We start from the raw sequence: 14,163 nt of genomic DNA, 5'->3' as shown, positions 1-14,163 counted from the left end.
TGGACCCAGGTACGGCGAGGACGTCTTTTACGCTGCTGCTCTGCTCTCCACAGTACATAGAGAAGGGAGACTCTCTCTTCAAGCGCTAGCTCGATAGCTGCCATCTTGCAAAGATACCGGTCTGGCACAACTCCCTCCCACATTTCCGGTTCACACGCACGATGGATCTTTCTTGGACACGCGTTGAGACGCGAATGTGCACGCGTCAAATTAGGGGCGTTTGGGGCGTTTTGTTCGCGTCCATCGCGTTCGGTGTGAACACACCGTAAGAGCCATTTCGTTCGCGACCGACCCATCACTACAATACATGTTTTAAACTCTCTACTTTGATAAATAATGTGTTCCCGAGGAATCTCTCCGAGGCCATTGTGACATGCTTCCTCTTGTCTCAGTCTCTTGTCTCAGTCCTCTGTTGTTCCTCTGGTGTTAATTATATGTGCATTTGGGTCCTCCACATCAGCGGTCCCCAACCTTTTTTGCGCCACGGTTACAGTACCAGCCCGTGGCACGGGGGTTGGGGACCACTGCTCTACATTACAATTGATGTGCTTATCTCACAGACCTTGACAGGTTATAGATTTTCAGCCTAAGCTAAGGAAAGCCAATGAAAAAACCCCACAAAGACTACCAGAGGTACAGAAAAACCAAGAGACCTTGAAAGGGTTAAGGCCATTGTAATACTGTCACTGAGTGTACAATAGATTCAAAGGTGTGTGTGTGTGTGTGTGTGTGTGTGTGTGTGTGTGTGTGTGTGTGTGTGTTCATGAATGAGAAAATCTGTTCCACAGTAAATCTGTTATCCCCACAGATGGTTCCTGATGAGCTAAAGACAACAGCCAAAAAAAGCCAAGGACGGTACACTTCATGACACACACACACACACACACACACACACACACACACACACACACACACACACACACTGTTTTTATTAGCATAATTAGAGCTGTAACACTGTTACATGTGACAAATGTTTAACTTAAGTTATTAGTTTATGTTCATTTTGACAATATTTGGGCCAGAGAATTGCAGAAAATATACACTCAACATCATCCTAGAAAGGATCAGAGTTACGGTGTTCAAAAAACTGTCCATCACCACTGATGACACTGCTGTTGTACACCCTGGAGACAACCCTTTACAGCTGATGTTATTAGTAGTTTTCTATTGAAAGATTTCTCAATTCTTCTTGGGTGTCAGCCAGCTACTCTACTGCAAATCCCTCCTCGCTGGAGTCTCACTGCCTACTACTTTAAGGTTAGTCCAGACTTCTGGTGTTTGTCCAGTCACCTGGTATCATGAAATTTTCCATTAAAGGCATGACAGTTTATTTGTTTGAACATAGAAGAACAAAGTTTTTGCATGGCATTTTGCACCCTGAACAATGCCCTAACCTCTACCTTGACCTTATCCTTAACCTAAGGAGCTTGTATTTGAAATATGTAGTGGTAAGTGGTAAAATACAATGAGGGTTTCTACAGGCAAAAACATGGCTGTGGTATGGGCTCCCCAGTGTCACCAATTGTAGCCAACCTTTACATGGAGGAAGTGGAAAGAAAGGCTCTTGGCTCTTTTAAAGGGAGAGTACCCAGCCACTGGTACAGATAGGTGGACGACACCTGGGTCAAAATTAAAACACAAGTGGAATCCTTCACTGCGCACATTAACGCTGTGGATAAAAACGTCAAGTTCACCAGGAAAGACACAAAGGACAACTGTTTGCCTTTCCTGGACTGCGCTGTGCACATTGAAGAGAATGGCAACCTCAACATCGAAGTTTACCGGAAGCCCACACACACGGACCAGTACCTCCTCTTTGACTCCCATCACCCTCTGGAACACAAACTTGGAGTAATTAGGACCCTACACCACCAGACAGAACGTGTTCCCTCTAAGCCTGAAGGGAAAAAGAAGAAACACACACATGTAAAGGAAGCACTCAAAATATGCAGTTATCCTAATTGGGCATTTATATAGTCAGCAAAGATGCACAGAAAAGAAGATCAGACACCAGCGAGGGAGAATAAGAAAGACAAACGCAACAACATTGTCATCCCCTATGTAGCCGGTGTATCAGAGAAACTCAGGAGAGTTTTCTCCAAGCATGACATCCCAGTGTACTTCAGACCCAGCAACACACTCAGACAAAAACTGGTTCACCCGAAAGACAAAACTCCAAAACACAAACTTAACAATGTAGTGTATGCTGTACAGTGGTGCGAGGAATGCCCAGACCTTGCTGCACGTCTTGATTTGCGGCTGCTTTACAACAGTCGACTGTGGTAGTACACTCTAGTGGGAGGGGCTACGAGCTCACATGGCTTGTAGCTGTGCCGGAGAGCAATCTCAGGTGAGCTATTTATATCTGCAGTAGCCTTAAAGGACTATTGTTTGTTCTCTTGCCAGTGGACTACTTTTCTTCCGGTTGTAGAAGAACTGACACACGTCCGCATTCAGTGCCATACACTTTCTTTATTTTGCTGGCCAGCTATCACGATTGTTTTCTCACAGACAATACAAAGACATTTTAGTTATTGCCAAATAGACCCTCTCTGATCACGGACTGAGGAAGTTGAAGTAGCTGTGCCGGAGAGCAATCTCGGGTGAGCTAGTCGGGAATATTTACATCTGAGAAAAGACTCTCTCAGTAATATATTCACATATATTGATGCAAATATTTCTTTTTTTCCTCTTTTCTTCTTCTCTTGGTTTACATTGCATTCCAAGGGACTGTAAGTTGTTCAAGTTGTAAACATTTGCACTTAGAGTTTGTTAAGTTTTATTTGATGTATCAGTGTCAAGCTGATGTCTAAGAGGGTGTGGTAGGGACATATGCGCTGCAGTCCAATTCTTTAAAGCATTAAATAAATTGTCCTCTGTTGTTATCCACATTGTTTCGATCATTCTTTGGTGAGTGGACATATTGGTTACATTTCTGTTATGCTAACATAGCTGTGTAGCTAGCGATCACATAGCACATCATTATATACCAGCTAGCCCAACTTCAGTAACCCTACAAACGTCACTGCTGTTTAGTTTTCTGTCTTCATTTATGTTAGAGGTGATACCAATGCTGTGTGTTTTAATTTATTCAGAAATCTGTCAGTCAGAACATGCTATATCATGTTTAGGTGGAAACCAGCGTGCTAACTTCCTGCTAACTTCTAACTCCGTTAAATGTAATACATTCTGTTTACATGGATGCCTGGATGTTAAACTTAATTGTTACACCTGGTAAAGCAGCAGCGCTGATCATTTTATTAAAGATGAAAGAATTTACACAGTTTTTAACTTTCAGTGATGCCGCAGATTTTGTTTAACTTTGGGACCTGAAGCAGAGTTTTGCCCCAAAAATGGCTAATGGAGTCAGACATAAAGACCAGAAAGGGCAGTTAGGGCAGTAGACTTCCTGGCTAATAATGATACAGACCAATACAGCAAGAAAACGAGTAGGATTCATTACAGAAAGAAAAGACCATAAATAGCAATCCTTAAACCAGGGGTGCCCAATCCCGGTCCTCGAGAGCTACCGTCCTGCAGCTTTTAGATGCATCCTTGTTCCCACACACCCGAATCAAATGAATGGCTTGTTATCAGGCCTTTGCCAAACATGATGGCATGCTGAAGAGGTAATCAAACCATTTTATTCAGCTGTGTTGGAGTAGGGATGCATCTAAAAGCTGCAGGATAGTAGCTCTTGAGGACTGGGATTGGGCAGCCCTGCCTTAAACAATTAACATTATATTACAAATCACATATAACAACATCTGCAGTGGCCACCGCAAACTAACCAGATTGTGGATTGAACCAAGAACTTTCTTGCTGTTAGACAAGAGCACTAACCACCACGCCAACAAGCTGTCAATCCAGGATTAACAAAAGTAGGAAAGCTAGGAAAGTCGTCCTTCATGGCCCACCATATCCCAGAATTCCTAGCACGGCCCAGCCAATTCCAGTTTCCAACAATGGTGGCTGGTTTTTAATAACACTCTTATTGCTCTTTCTTTCTTTCTTTCTGGGTCACAAAATGAACTTTTAACATATTTTCGAGCGAGAATGTAGCTGTGTAAACTTCAAATATCTGCACGGTTTATCAAGACATCACATATTTGTAAGAGTGCTCCGATGTTGTCGGAGATGACTGTTACTCGCCAGCTCGATAGCTACTCTGGAGCTCGAGGGTAACTAGAGCCACCAAGAAAAGCAAACTCCTGGTACATCATTTTAAGATGACCACGGTCTTTCGCTACTCAGGTTAAATATATAAATACTCAGGTAATATATAAGTCACTTACATAAACTAAAAATGTTGTTGATTGGCTGTTTCTATGTTTTATTTGTCCCTGAGTAAATTGGTATGGCTGAGATTAGATTAGATTAGATTAGATAAAGTCAAACTTTATTAAGTATAGGCATTCTGTGGCTCGTTGGTCTAGGCGTATAATTCTCGCTTATGGTGCAAGAGGTCCTTGCTTCAAATCCCCGACGAGCCCCCTAAACATGATGAGCTTTCAGCTTCATGGAATCCTTTGGCAAGTTACATTGCTTCTGGGGCATTGTGCTATCACCATGGAAACTCTAAAGATCGAGCTGAGTCAAGTTAAGCCAAGCTACACTGTAAAAAAGATCCGTATATTTAACAGTGAAAGACAGTAAAAACACAACAGGAAAAACCTGTTAACTATAAAACAGTTTAAAACTGTTGATTTGATGTGAAATTGCCGTAAATAAAGAAATGTAAAAAAACCGTAATATGTACATTATTTCTCTGAAAAAAATACATAAACCTACTGTAAATCACTCTTGCATAGTTTTTTTAACGGAAGATTCCAATAAAGTTTAGAACAGGCAAACACAATTTTTTTTACATTTATTTATTGAAAAAAATACAGGTTTTAATTGCTGAATGTAAGCATGGTTGTGCTGGTAATGGATACATGCTGTAATATGACTTTGTGATTTTTGCATTAATTTCACATAATAATAATAATGGATTAGATAGCGGTTTTCAAGAAGCCCAAAGCACTTTACATTAAATCCATTCTTGATTCATAGCACATTTAATACAGCATATTCATATAACAGGTACATATGTCCCAAGATCTTTATACTAGAAATGTATTAGGGCAATTTTTGGATGTAGTTTTTGTAAAGAATATGGGATGTAGCTGTTAAATCTACATTCTGTTGAACTCAATAAACCATGAGTTTAAAATGTAAAAGCTAACAACTACTTGAGAGACCTACAGCTAATGATAGACATACTATATTATTGAGTGAATTCATATAATCCCAAAAGTGTTAAAACAATAATCTGTTGTCTGTTCTATTTATTCATAGTTAATTATCATATGAAGAAAAAAGATTTTAAAAGCACCTCCTCCCAAAACTAGGCGTTTTCCCCTGACGTTTAGAGCACCGTTTCACATCAAGGCGCCTGATTTCAAACGGGCCAATCAGCGCACTGCGTCAGGCTCCACCGCAGATAACGTCTGTACAGCTCCACACAAGTTTTGCTTTGGACTACGGCAGCACGCTATCTTCATTTTCGTGGACTTGTTTCTCATTTTTTTTAATTTAACGTCTGCCACAGCTCGTCTTCAGTCACTACGGTAAGAAAATAATCCTACTTGGTTTATTTATCGACAGCATTGTGTTGTAGGCAGTGAAGGCGCAAATGATAAATTTACGTTAGCTTTAGCTCGTTTCTAGCATTAGCGTTAGCTACATCAGGCTGAAAAGAGCCTTGCAAAACCAGCAGTGCGCGTTTTGAGACGTGTTTTGGAGACGGGTGTATTAATGGAAACCGTCTAATTAGTATAGCTATATTTGAATGCTTTGTCTAAATGCGGCCTGGATTTTCCCGCCTTGTTTGACATCCGGCTGAAGCTTTAAGTTAGCTAGCCTGGCAGCTGTGTCATATTGATTATGTATTTTTGCAGCATATGTGGAGAATCGGTTCAGTCCGTGAAAGCTTATGTTTTGCATTGCAGACTGCATCGTAATGAACCCCGGTGTATTTTTAAATGTGTTGAAGTAAGTTGTAAGCAGGTATTTTCTGGATATGCTGCTTTAAAGTCTCACTTCTACCGCCACCACACTGGTACCGCAACTGTTTCTCAGAATGCTACCTTAATGGGTTTGAATTGCACTGTCTCACTTTGTGAATGCCAGTGTGAGGGAACCAAAGCTTTGATTGCTCACTTACAGGAACACATAGAAGAGGGACGGCATGTAACTCGTCCAGTGTGAGGATGCCAAAGTGAGTTCTCTGTAAAATCTACATTTACCTCCCATATGTCTATAAAACACAAACGTTAGGAAAATGTGATTTGTGGTTTAAACAAAGATACTCAGAGTCCATCTACAAGTGCCACCATGCAGGAAGGTGCCAGTGTATCAGATATAGAAGACCCTGGTATGGATGGGTCTAATTTCAGTGACCTGTATCTCAGAAATGTATGTATGTTTTACATTAAACTACAGGGACAGCATCTTCTGCCAGCATCTACCATTCAAACCATTGTTGAAGAAATACAAAATATACATGAATTGGGACAGATGTATACATTGAATAGACTAAGGTCACTTCTAAAAGATATGTCAGTTTCAGATGAAGACATAAAAATCTGTGACACAGTAAAACAATCTGACTTGTTCTCAGCTTGTCACACAGGGCCCATGAGAACTGCTTATTCAAGAGTTCAGTGCTTTAAAGATGTGTTCAAGTATGTTGAACCCAGAAAAGTGTTTTTGGGCAGGGACGAGAACAGGATGGAGAGATTTTCCTATTATGTTCCTCTGCTAAATATTTTGAAGGGCATGCTGGAATCAAGTTTTTGGCAAGGTCTCATATCAGTGAATCCTAATAATGTTTCAAGACCAGATGTTCTCAGGGACTGTTGTGATGGTAACGTGTTTCTGTCAAACAAATTTTTTCAGGAAAATCCACATTGCCTCAAGCTGGTTCTATACCAGGATGCATTTGAAGTGGTGAACCCACTTGGTTCTGCCAAAAAGAAGCACAAGGTTTTGGCTGTGTACTTCTCTCTACTCAACATCCCACTAACACCCTTCATCATTGTTTGCGGTAAGCTGAAAGAGCAAAATTCAACGTTTTTTTTTTTTTTTTTGTTGTAACTGCCACGTTCTTGTACTCTTGGCTTGTTTAGTTTCATGTTCTGTTGCTTCCTCACTAATACACTGGATAACACAACCATATAAGTTCAACTAGTAACATAACTCATCCTATGATCCATGTAACAAGTATCTCTGTATTTGTATATATGACTGACATTAAAGCTCTTGTTATTAAATTTTTTAATTTGTTGTTGTTGTGTTAATTCTCAGGTTCCTCCTGCTTCGCTGCTGAGACATTCATGTTGAGCATTGACAAGAAGACTGTCAACGACCGCATCACAACCTTCACCTCTGCTATCTGCCTAATGTTTGGCAGTTACTGCTGCTTTAACATACACTACCCTGTAGAACTACGATCAACACTGGAGTTCCTTCAACGGTAAAATTTATTTTATTATGGATTTATTTTTGTGCTTTTCAAACTTGGCCATTTGATATCCCACCTCAGGTTGTTAATTTCCTCAATCTCTCTCGCCCTTTTTTCATGAAGGTGTTTCTTTTCCATAAATCCAGAGAGAGGCACCAAGGTTGAATCCAAGAAGAAAAAAGTGTTCTCAGTCAATCCCAGAGTCCTCACTCTCATCTCAGACATTGCTGACCATGAGTGGATCTAGTCCTACCCCTCTTGTTTGAGACAGTGATAAAGGTATACTATGTTACATACTCTACAGATGTTCTGTTTTTGAAACAATTGTTACATTTCTGATTGTGAGTGGGAAGTTTAACAATGTGAAGTTTTACTAGACACAATTTGTAAAAGTACATGGTCTACTTTTGATTCACTGTTTTATATCTGAAAAATGTATCTGGTAAAAATGTGGTAAACCTGTGATTTTGTTTCTTGGATTTTAATTTTCCCAGTTTTAAAGATATTTGTATTCCAATAGTGTAAAAGTATGCTGCATGTACATTAGGGCTGCCACGATTTGTCGACTAGTCACGATTACGTCGACTATCAAAATCGTCGACGACTGATTTAATAGTCGACGCGTCGTTTGAAACTTTGTAAGATCACAAAAGACGCAGGAATAAGTGGCAGGATTTAAGAGTGTAATAACGGACTGAAACAGAAGATGGCAGCATTGCATGTACAAGGATGTCAGCTACCGTTAAACCCCGAAGAAGAAGAAGAAGAAGCAGCTGTGTCCCAGAATTCATAGCGCGGCCCAGCGCAGTTTCCAACAATGGCGGCAGCTAGTTAGTTTTAATGTTACTCTTATTCTTCTTTCTGGGTCACAAAATAAACGTTTAACATATTTTCAGGCGAGAATGTAGCTGTGTAAACCTCAAATATCTGCTCAGTTTATCAGGACACCACATATTTTCAAAAGCGCTCCGACGTTTTCGGAGACATCTGTTACCCACTAGCTCGTTAGCGAGCCGGGGGCTAGGCTCACTAGCGCCGTGAGAACACCGGACTCCCCACAAATCGTTTTCAAACCCACCGCTGTCTTTCGCTACTCAGGTTAAATATATATGAGTCACTTAGATAACTTAAAATGTTATTGTTTGGCTTTTTTTTTTTTAGTATTTTATTTGTTCCTGAGTAAATCAGTTTGTCTGAGATTAAAGTTATAGTTTTTGCACAGCTGAATAAACGTCAAGCAGACAGCTGATTATCAGAAGTGTGAGATGCTCCAGAATATACTCCAGTGTCCTGTTATAGTTTAGATAGCAAGGAGTTTATTAAACTTCACCGAAACAATCTGCAAATTTCATAAAAATTTAACAAACTATCATCTTGTCTTTACTTTTAGTGAGCACATACCTTAAACACTTAAAGCTGTAAGCTAATGATAGTTATATAAGAGCAGATGCTGCTGGTGCAATAAGCTGTAGTTTTACGTCTAATGGATGATGATCTGATTAGTCGACTAATCGCAAAAATAATCGGTGACTAGTCGACTATCAAAATAATCGTTTGTGGCAGCCCTAATGTACATTGCTGGCATTTTCAGGTTTACTGCTCAGTTCTGTGTGCAAAATATGTGGGTGTAAACTTGTTCCTGTAGTTTCTTCAATTCAGATTTTCTTTCAATTATAGAAAAAATCTTTAATTCTCTATATTTGTATTTGGGTAATTTGAAAAGTCAAGATTCTACGTGTACTGACATTTATGTAGTGAGAACAGCACCAAAACACTTAAAGGTGTCTGAATTGTCTGCTAAAGGTAATGTGAAGTATAATGTGTGCTCAACTTACAACACTGGTTTTGCACAGTTTGACAGAACTTGTAAGAATTCTGTGATTTCTCACTGTTACTGTCATGGAGATAACTAGTAACTATTTGTGATTTGTTGAGTACAAATGTAAATGTTTGATGTTCAAAACATCAAAGATGTTAAATAAAATACTTTTTTGGAAATTTAAGGTGGACATTTTTGTGTTACATTTAGTAATTTGAATAAAATCATGGTTTGTGTATTAAGCTTACAGAGTAGAACACTTAAGAACACTCTAGTCTAAAAACGGTTACAGAATAAAATTGTATTTTTTTATTTTTTGATAGTTAATTTTACAGGGAAAAAATGTTGTGTTTTCTGGCACAAACTTTATTTTATGTTATTTTCATGTTAATTCTAGGGAAAAACATTATTTTTTTCTTCAAGTTAAAACATTTTCTTCTACGGTAAAATATTGACCCTAGCACTGTTTTTAACCGTAAAATCAACAATAACAATACCTTGTTACCGTTAAAGAAGAAAATGTTTCACCCGTAATTTTACAGTAGATTTCTGGCAACCACAGCTGCCAGCGTTTTACCGTAAAATCTACAGGTTTTTTTTTTTACAGTGTAGGTGGGTGCTAGTGGAAAAGGGCTATTGGAGAGCACAAAGTCTTATCGAAATTGAGGTAAAGACATTACGCTACATATGTGAAGGTCTCATAATGGTTTCACCTGAAACCTCTGCTGATATTTACCCACGCCTTTTTTCCACCCTTGGCTCATGTGATGTGTTTCATAGTTGGTCAACGACCCTGGTAAAGACAACCCGCTCTGGGTTTTAAATAGCTGGGACTCTCCAACGTTTAGTTTTAGATCTAACGAAGGTTCTCAGAGGAGAGGTGAAAGGTCTTCAAGGCACTTAGAGAATTCCAGCTGCTTTCTTTCAAAGCTCATCAGACTACCATGACGTGGATGACTGGGAACCCTTTTTTCTCATTCACTGTGTGCAGTCCCTCTGGAGTCATCCCTGTTGGAGCTTGTCAGTAGCAAAGGCCTGAAGGTACAAAAATGAATACTGAAGAGAGCTTAACACCATTCCTGCTTGAATTTGAAGGCCGATATAAGTCTATCCTTTCAGAGTTGCAGACTTGAACGCAGGCCTCCTGTGGCTCGTTGGTCTAGGCGTATGATTCTCGCTTAGGGTGCGAGAGGTCCCGGGTTCAAATCCCGGACGAGCCCCCTTAAAATCACAAGCTCTAAGCTTCATGGAATTCTTTGGTAAGACACATTCCTTCTGGGGCATTGTAAATGTGTTGGGTGCCAAACCTTTCAATCAATCTTTATTTATAAAGCACTTTTCATATAGAAAAAATGTAGCACAAAGTGCTTTACATAGTTAAAAGCAGCCCACCCCACCCTCCAACTCACTCCCCACACTCTCAATACACATATATCCCCCCACCCCCACACACACACACACATACACACACGCGCACACTTAAAGAGTAAAAATTGGGCTGGGCTCGCATGAGCCAAGTGAGGAAACATTATAACAGAGAGCCGTCTGCACCGGGAGCCGGTCACAGACCGCAGCCTCCGGGCTGGGCACACAGCGGGAGGGAGGCAAAGGAGCCCCCCAACCAGGGTGAGAGGACCCCAGAGACCCAGCAGCCACGGTCAATAACAGCCCCGGTGCAGAGAGCGCCCTCCGAGGAAACACTGGAGATATGACGCAATACGATGTATACAGGGTAAAATGATAAAATAAATAAGAACAGGATACAATATAAATATAAATAGAGTAAGAAGATTAAAAAATGAATAAGAATAAAATCAAAAAATATTAGGTAAATCCTAAATTAATAATAGAATAACAGGATAGAATAAATAAGCATAAAAAATAAATAAACGCTAAGTAAAAGCTAAATTAAAAAGGTGGTCTTGAGCCTGTTCTTAAAAACATGTACGTTCTCTGCGGCCCTGAGCTCCTCCGGCAGGCTGTTCCACAGACGAGGACCATACCACTGAAAAGCTGCCTCTCCGTGAGTATGTGTCCTGACTTTAGGGACAATCAAAAGGCCAGTACCAGAGGACCTCAGGGTCCGCGAGGGTTCGTATGGTAAAAGCAGATCTGAGAGATAAGAAGGCCCAAGACCATTAAGACATTTAAAAACCAATAAAAGAACTTTAAAATCGATCCTGAAACACACGGGGAGCCAGTGCAGCGATTCTAAAACCGGTGTAATGTGGGCCCGCCCTCTGGTCTCCGTCAGCACACGAGCTGCCGAGTTTTGCAAGAGTTGTAAAGGTGAAATATTCTTCTTAGGAAGACCAGAGAGCAGGGCATTACAGTAATCAATGCGACTGGTAATAAAAGCATGCATCAGCATCTCCGTGTTGGCCCGAGAGAGAATAGGGCGGACTCTGGCTATATTTTTTAGATGATAAAATCCAATTTTGGTTACATGTTTAACATGTGGGATAAAACCAAGCTCAGAGTCAAAAATAACACCCAGGTTTTTCACTTGTAGCGAAGGACATAGTGAAAATGCCTGTAATTTAGACAAGAGTTTCTCTCTCTGAGCCTCAGGACCAACAATTAAAACTTCAGTTTTGTCCTGGTTAAGCTGTAAAAAGTTTTCTGCCATCCAAGATCTTATATCCAAGACACAGTTAAAAAGGGCATCCATTGGTCTGGTGTCATCAGGAGACACAGAGATGTACAGCTGCGTGTCATCAGCGTAACTGTGGACGTTCACTCCATGCCTCCTGATGACACTGCCGAGAGGCAACATATACAAATTAAAAAGTACAGGGCCTAGAACCGACCCTTGAGGCACACCACATGTCATTTTATGGATCTTAGAGGAGCATGTATCCATACTCACCATAAAAGATCTGTCAGAGAGATAGGAAGTGAACCAGTTGTGTACAGCACCAGAGAGACCCACCATGTGTTTTAGTCTGTTTAAAAGAATAGCGTGGTCTACTGTATCAAAGGCTGCGCTTAGATCCAGTAGCACCAGGACTGAGAGCTTTTGGGCGTCCCAGTTACATCTAAGATCATTTAAAACCTTTAGGAGAGCAGTCTCTGTGCTGTGGTTCACCCTAAATCCAGACTGGAATATCTCCAGGATCTGTCTATCATTGAGAAAATCAGTAATCTGAGTAAAAACAAGTTTTTCTAAGACTTTACTTAAAAATGGTAAGTTGGATACAGGTCTGTAGTTATTAAAATCATTACAATCCAAATTGCTCTTCTTCAGAAGGGGCCTCACCACCGCCGTTTTAAAGGCAGCAGGGAAGACACCCAACTGAAGAGAGCAATTCATCATGTATAAAAGCTCAGCCTCAAAAAATCCATAAAGTGTTTTAAAGAGTGAAGAAGGAATTGGATCTAAAAGACATGTGGTGGGTCTCACTGTGGAGAAAACCTTCTGAAAGTTCTCAGCATTAACCAGGACAAAGCTGTCCAGTGTCTCCTCAGGTACAATCGAGCCCTCAGATGTGTTTACAATCATATCGCGATTAGATAAAATATCAGATCTGATGGCGCTGATCTTTCCCCTGAAGTGGTCTGCAAACTGCTCACAGAGCGAGTCTGTGGGGGTTCTTTGGGAGCTTTTAAAATCAGGGTTAAATAAATGATCTATGGTGGAAAAGAGGACCTTGGGATTATTTTTGTTAATACTGATTATTTTGGCGAAGTATGAATTTCTTGACTTCCTTAATGTATTATTGTACATTTTAAGTTGCTCGGAAAATATTTGATGGTTGATATTATTTTTATTTTTCCTCCATCTCCTTTCTGGTGCCCTGCAATTTCTTTTGAGAGGACACACTCTGGACCTGGTCATCACCCATGGGCTGTCCACCAGCGTGTGTCCTCTGTTGTGAGTCGGCTGCGTGACGTGCTGGATAAAATCCAAACAGTGAAGAATGTTTAAGAATTCTTTTGTTGCAGGGTCAGAAGGATTATCTATGTGCAGGTTAAAATCACCGGTTAAAATTATCATATTTATATTTTGAATGTATGTTTGTTAAAAATTCTGAGAATACCTTGATAAAAGCAGCGCTGTCTTTAGGTGGTCTATAAATTGTGACAGATAAAACTGGAGGGCTGCTGAAAACAATAGCATGGAATTCAAAAGTGGTAAAATGATCAAATAAAATTTGTTTGGTGGTGAGTGTGTTGTTGGCTAAAGATGCAGTCCCACCACCTCTCTCACCACTTCTAATAGAAAAAGAGAAATTAAAATTTGGTGGGGAGGCCTCAGTGAGAACAACTGGTGCATCCGAGCCCAGCCATGTTTCAGTTAAAAATAAACAGTCAAGTTTATTATCTAAAATTAAATCATTAATAATAAAAGACTTGTTCGACAGAGAGCGTACATTTAAAAGTGCCATACTGATTGAGACTGGTGGATTATTGACAATAGAGTTGAATGGATGTTGATATTTTTGAAGAGGCCGGAGGTTATTAATGTTTTTGGAGTTACTGGATTTATGATAATTCTGTTGCTCTCTGTTTGTGATTATGACGGGTATTGTGTTGACTGTGGGAGAGAAAGGTCCTAGTCCAGAGTTTTGTGTATTACTGTTAAAAGTGGAACAAATATAGGAGCTGGGACCAGGGGAACATCAGTCAGTGGCAGACAGTGGCGATGTGCGGGAGTGCTGTACGCCAAATGCCAAATTGGCGGACAGCAAACGGCGTCCCCAGGCGTTGAGGTGGAGCCCGTCTGCCCCAAAAAGATGCCTCCTCTCCCAGAAGGCATCAAAGTTGTTAATAAAACCCACACCGTGGGAGACACAGGCAGAGGAAAGCCAGGTGTTAAGGCTGAGCAGCCGGCTGA

At 40.4% G+C, this 14,163-nt stretch overlaps 1 long non-coding RNA gene and 1 other non-coding gene across 2 annotated transcripts; both read left to right on the top strand.

Annotated features, from left to right (window-relative positions):
* The first annotated feature begins 5,406 nt into the window (after positions 1 to 5,406).
* LOC146648865 (uncharacterized) lies at positions 5,407 to 9,379 on the top strand. The gene is made up of 5 exons (XR_014908397.1): positions 5,407 to 5,612; positions 6,211 to 6,262; positions 6,943 to 7,090; positions 7,351 to 7,519; positions 7,631 to 9,379. It is a non-coding gene; the product is annotated as an uncharacterized LOC146648865 (long non-coding RNA).
* A 1,095-nt stretch (positions 9,380 to 10,474) lies between these two features.
* trnap-agg (transfer RNA proline (anticodon AGG)) lies at positions 10,475 to 10,546 on the top strand. The gene has a single exon. It is a non-coding gene; the product is annotated as a tRNA-Pro (tRNA).
* Positions 10,547 to 14,163: the final 3,617 nt, after the last annotated feature.

Source organism: Rhamphochromis longiceps, linkage group LG18, assembly GCF_057381845.1.
Source record: "Rhamphochromis longiceps isolate RC_006_pf linkage group LG18, R_longiceps_female_GT1.1, whole genome shotgun sequence".
In the NCBI taxonomy this organism is placed as follows: Eukaryota; Metazoa; Chordata; class Actinopteri; order Cichliformes; family Cichlidae; genus Rhamphochromis; species Rhamphochromis longiceps.
This window is presented reverse-complemented; position numbering and strand designations above follow the sequence as displayed.